Raw genomic sequence first — 6,254 nt, forward strand, 5'->3', positions numbered from 1 at the left:
GTTTTGGCGTGGAATTCCGGTTTGGGCGTGGGAGGTGGTGTAGGTTGGGCTAGTTTAGGGTTTAAGATCGGACCCAAGGTATTACTACTTATTAATAAGACCTAATTTCTCTTCATTGTTTCTTTTCTTTTCTTTTTTCTTTTATTTTCAGATTTTACTAAATTGAAATAAAATAAAAACAAACCTAAATTAATCACTAATCAAATTATCCTATCAAGTTAAATTAACTACTACATCTAACACTTATTACACCTAATTAAAGCCAAATTAAAGAGGAATGCCAAAATTCCAAACTAAAATTAAAGTGTGAAAGTAAACTATTTTTGTGTGATTTTCTCTTTTTATAAAGCAACTAAATTGAATAATTCTTAAAATGCAAAATTAACTCCTAAATGCACATGCAACACATTTTTGTATTTTTCCATTAATTAAAATAAAATAAACATGCGCACACAAATGCAAACAATCAACAGAAAATGCCACAAAAATCCAAAAAAAATTGCAAATAAATAAAAGAAATTATTTTGTTTTGAAACTATGGGAGTAATTCATATAGAGCAAAAATCACGTGCTCACAAGGACATCACCCTTCGTGCTTTTAATTTCATTAATATGGCACGGCATCACCCTTCGTGCTTTACACTCTTCCTCACCCAAACAAATACAATGATAACATCCCGGCAAGGGAATCCACAATAGAAACATCAATAGAAACAATATTGTCCCGGCAAGGGAGTCAACAACAGGAACAATATCATCCCGGCAAGGGAATCAGCTATAACCAAACTAGCTTCAACAATTACTTCACAAATACACCTCAGCTAGAACCAAGATTCGATAATAGTCAACTACCAAGAATTTATCATAAACCTTGTACCACAGTGCTAATCATCAATTTCAACAATTACAATACATAATAAAAATCACAACAATCTTAATACAATACTCACCGGCATGCTTGACACCAACGTATAGATACTCGTCACGTCACCTATACGTCGTACTCGACACTAACACATAGAAAATAAGACACAACACCTATTCCCTCAAGCTAAGGTTAGACCAAACACTTACCTCGAATTCCACGGCCAAACTCAAGCTCAAATACCGTTTTTCCCTTTTGATTCCACTTCCAATTCACTTGTATCTAACCCAAATTAATTTAACAACATCAATAAATGCTAAAGAATTCAACTCCAATGCTTATAGGTTTTTTATCATTTTCCCAAAAAGTCAAAAATCGACCTCGGACCCGCTTGGTCAAAACTCGAGGTTCGGACCAAAACCCGATTATCCATTCACCCACGAGCCCGAATATGCAATTAGTTTCGAAATCCGACCCCAAAACGAGGTCTAAATTCCAATTATTCAAAAATCCCTAAGTCTACCCAAATTCCCAACTTCTACCATAAAACCCCTAGATTTTTGGATGAAGATTGATGAAATGCAAAGGGAAATTGAAAGAAAAAGGTTTAGAATCATATACCAATACTTTGGGGAAGAACTTGCCTCTTGAAAATCGCCTCAATGCTCTCTAGTTTTGAAAATATGAAGTTGTGGGCTAAATTCCCGTTCTGCTACTGTTTTAAGTGCTGGGCGACAGTGTTCATCGCGTTCGCGTGAGCACTGTCCTGTTCGCGAAGAGCTGCCTACTGAGAACTTACGCGATCGCGGGAAAGGCTACGCGTTCGCGAAGGTTTGGCCCAGCCCTGCCTTCGCGTTCGCGATATAGGGGACGCGTTCGCGTAGGTTTCCCTAGGTTCCCTGACCAGCCCATCCTAAAGCTACGCGTTCTCGGTTGACCGGTCGCGTTCGCGTAGAGCAGTTCCCCGAACGCTCCGCGTTCGCGACCTTGGTCTCGCATTCGCGTTGGGTAAAATTGTAACGACCCGACCGGTCAGTTTGAGCTCTAGCGCGTCGTTCAGCAGTTTGAGGCCATGAGCAGCTTCACTTCAGGTATTATGACTTGTACGCATGGTCGGAATTAAATTTCGGAAAGTTCGGAGTTGATTTGGAAAGAGAATTCTCATTTCGGAAACTTTAAGTTGAAAGAATTAACTAAGATTGGATTTTTGAGTAAACGACCTCAGAATCGGGATTCGAAGGTTCCAGCAGGTTCGTATGATGATTTCGGACTTGAGCGTATGCCCGGATCGGGTTTTGGAAGACCCGGGAACGTTTCGGCACCTATTATGGAAGTTAGAATTTTTGGAAGAATTTCATAAGATTGGGTTGAAGTGCATTTCAGTGTTATCAATGTCTGTTTAGGATTTCGAGTCTGGGAATAGCTCTGTATGGTGATTCTGGTATTGGAAGCGCGATTGGAAGTGAATTCGGAGGTCCGTGGGTCATTTTGGAGTCATTTGGCTAAAGATAGAAATTTGAAGTTTTTAAGAAGTCCAACCGGAAGTGAAAATTTTGATATCGAGGTCGGATTCCGATTTCGGAAGTTGTGGTAGGTCCATAATGTTGAATGTGACTTGTGTGCAAAATTTGAGGTCAATCGGACGTGATTTGATAGGTTTCGGCATCGAATGTAGAAGTTTGGAATTTCTAAGTTCATTAAGCTTGAATCGAGTTGTGATTCGTGATTTCGATGTTATTTGATGTGATTTCAAGGCTCGACTAAGTTTGAATGAGGTATTAGGACTGGTTTTTAGGTTTGGTTGAGGTCCCGGGGGCCTCGGGTGTGTTTCGGATGCTCAACGGGGATTTTTAGCCTTGAGGGTGATTGCTGGTTTTCTGGTGTTAGTGCAGCAGATTTTTACTCTATGCGATCACATGGAGAGAAGTGCGATCGCATGGTGCATTTTAGGGGCTGCTGGATTTTTGGCTTATGCGATCGCGGGGATGAGTGTGCGATCGCATAGTGCATTTTGGAGGCCGCTGGGATTTGGCTTATGCGATCGCGGTCGGAGGAATGCGATCGCATAGAAGGGTCGCCTGGGCAGTGAAGTGTTTTAAAACGGGTTTCGGCTCATTTTTATCTCAAATTTTTCATGGGGGTCGATTTTTGGAGAGCTTCAAGTGAGGATTTTCGTCATCTATGTCAAGGTAAGTTGTTCCTACTCATTACAAGCTAAATACAAGGTTCGTATGTGGATTTGGTCAAGGAAATTAGTAGAAATTTGGGATTTTTGAAAAAAGACCTAGAATGTGTATTTTGGATTTTAACCGCGAATTTGGGCATGAAATTGAAAGAGAATTATATATTTGAATTCATAAAGTTATAGGTAACCTTTATCTTCGAATAATTTCGAAATCCGGGCACGTGGACCCGAGGGTAATTTTGTCAACTTTCCGAGCGGAGTTAGGAATTTATATAAATTAAATCACTATAAGTATAAGAGTATATTTTCATTGGTTTGCCCGTTTTTTCGGGGATAGTTTTGGGGCGTTATGCATCAATTTGAGTCGTCGGAAGGGCTTGGAAGCCGGTTATGAATCTTCGGAGCGAGGTGAGTCTCCTTTCTAACCTTGTAAGAGGGAATTGTCCCCATAGGTGAATAAATTGAATATGTGCTGCTAATTGTGGAGGGGCTACGTACGTACGAGGTGACGAGAGTCCGTGCGTAGCTACTATTATGCTTATGTTCGAGTAGTCTAGGACCCAAAATCATGCTTACTTGTAATAAATGCAACCTTATTGATAGTTTAAATTGCTTAAATCATATCGAAGTGACAAATGATCTTCTAAAAGAGTTAAACTTCAGTTTCATGACTTATGAAAAGGGAAATTTTACACCTCCTTGAATAATTGTTTCCTTGATAAGGTCTTGATTGACTGTTTGAATATGTATTTCTATGTACCTGCGTCGCATGTATGATTCGCGGGCAGGGTGATTGTTTATTTATATATTGACCGCGTCGCATGTATGATTCACGAGCGGGGTAATAGATGCATCTATGGTTCGTGCCATTCGACCCTCTGGCAGTGCACAGTTCAAATATTGTTGGATCGGGTCGTACGTCCTCGGCATGATTTGCGCATGCTTGTATTGCTTCCCTTGGGATTTATAGATGTTGATATTTGCTCTACTGACTTGAGATAAATGTATAAATGATGAAAAATGAATTTGGAAATCTCCTATTAATGAAATAATTGCTTGCCTGCTTCATGCTATTGAGTTACAGTCATCTTTAAGAAAATCTACGATTTACTATATTATTGGTATATTATTATTGGACCACTAGTAAGTGGCGAATTCGACCTCTCGTCTCTACTTCTTCGAGATTAGACGGGATACTTACTGGGTACACGTTGTTTTCGTACTCATACTACACTTGTTGTGCATTTTTGTTGCACAGGTTCATGTGTGGCTAGTGGCTTAGTGGAATAGCGGCATGGTTGATACGGGGACTTAGATGAGCTGCATTTATCGAGATGACCCGCAGCCAGCAGAGTCTCCTTTAGAATATTGTACTGTATTTTCATCTCTATCCACTATGTATTCCGAACAGTTACTGTATTTTATTTCATTCCCTAGTAAATGCTCATGCACTTGTGACACCGGGTTCTGGGATGATTATGGGGTATCTTGTATTAACTTCTTAACATTTATATTTAATTTGAAATGTTTACCTTTTTCTATTAAAAATAAAGGAAACTCGTAGTTTTCAAAAATTATTAAAACGAGAATTTAATTGAGTATTTTGGTTGGCTTGCCTGACAGCGGTGTCCGGCGCCATCACGACCCTTAGTGGATTTTGGGTCGTGACAAAAATCCTCCCCAGCCCAGTTTCCCCTTCGCGATCACGAGAGTGACTACGCGATCGCGAAGCATAGTGCAACAGACACCAGATACAGCAACTATACCACATTTTTCTAAGTCAAGAACACCCCGAAGCCTATCCGAAACTCACTCGAGCCCTCGGGGCTCCAAAACAAACATGCACACAACTCTAAAAATATCATACGGACTTGTTCGTGCGATCAAATCGCCAAAATAATATCTTAAACAACGAATTTGGCATCAAAATCAATGAAAATTTCAAGAACTGTTAAAGTTTCCATTTCACAACCGAGGGTCCGATTCACGTCATATGAATTTCGTTTCTTACCAAATTTTACAGGCACAACTTAAATACCATAACAAACTTGTACCGGGCTCCAGAACCAAAATATGGGCCCAATACCATCAAATTCAAACATCTTTAAATTTCTATAAACTCTTATATTTTCAGTTAAACAATTTCTTTCAAAATTCATTTCCCGGGCTAGGGACCTCGGAATTCGATTCTAGGCATACGCCTAAGTCCCATATTTTTCTACGGACCCTTTGGGACCGTCAAATCATGTGTCCGGGTCCGTTTACCCAAAATGTTGACCGAAGTCATTTTATTAAATTTTTCACATAAGAGCTTTCTAGATATACGCCCGGTCTGCGCACGCAAATCGAGGTGGAACAAAAGGAGTTTTTTAAGACCTCGGGACACGGATATAAAAATTTGTGACAAATCGATTAGCACGGCAACACCCTTCGTGCGTTCAACTCATCCTCCCAAATATACGAGTAACACAACCGACTAGATGACAGAAATATCGATAACAGGAATTATAAAGTAGGAAATACGCAAGAAACAACAATGGAAAAAGATACACAAGTGGGCAACCGTAAAAGACTAAACGGAAAGCACGTAAATAATAACAACAATTGGAAAACAAGGAATATCAACTTCAATTAACTGGCATATTGGAGGCCTAAGTACAACTATAACAAATAAGGCGGAAATACATGATCTTTACAAGTTGACAAGTAAGGGCATGAATGGCTAACATGGTGGAAGGCTTATACTAAATGCTACAGAATAGATACAACATGAGTATAATTATAAAAGCAGGAAATAGGCATGGTATTTGCAAGTTAAGCAAGTAGAGGGTATGAGCAACACAACAACAATTGAAATAGAGACCAATGACAGAACAATAGCAACAAGTCACATTAGGTCTGTAATTATGACAATGACAGTTCAAGGTAAAGACATGAACGTATACACGAAAAACTGATATCAAACATAATGCATGTCCCTTATCCTCGCCTTCACGGAAACACCCATCGTTCCATGACCTCACGATAACACGCAATCATAACAATATAAATGAAATGGCGCGGCATCACCCTTCGTGCTTTACACTCTTCCTCACATGATAATGAATATAAAATGGCACGGCATCACCCTTCGTGCTTTACACTCTTCCTTACCAAGCATATGAATAGCAATAAAATGGCAAAGCAGGAAGTATAAATAACATC

This window comes from Nicotiana attenuata, chromosome 7 (genome assembly GCF_001879085.1).
Source record: "Nicotiana attenuata strain UT chromosome 7, NIATTr2, whole genome shotgun sequence".
Taxonomy (NCBI): domain Eukaryota; kingdom Viridiplantae; phylum Streptophyta; class Magnoliopsida; order Solanales; family Solanaceae; genus Nicotiana; species Nicotiana attenuata.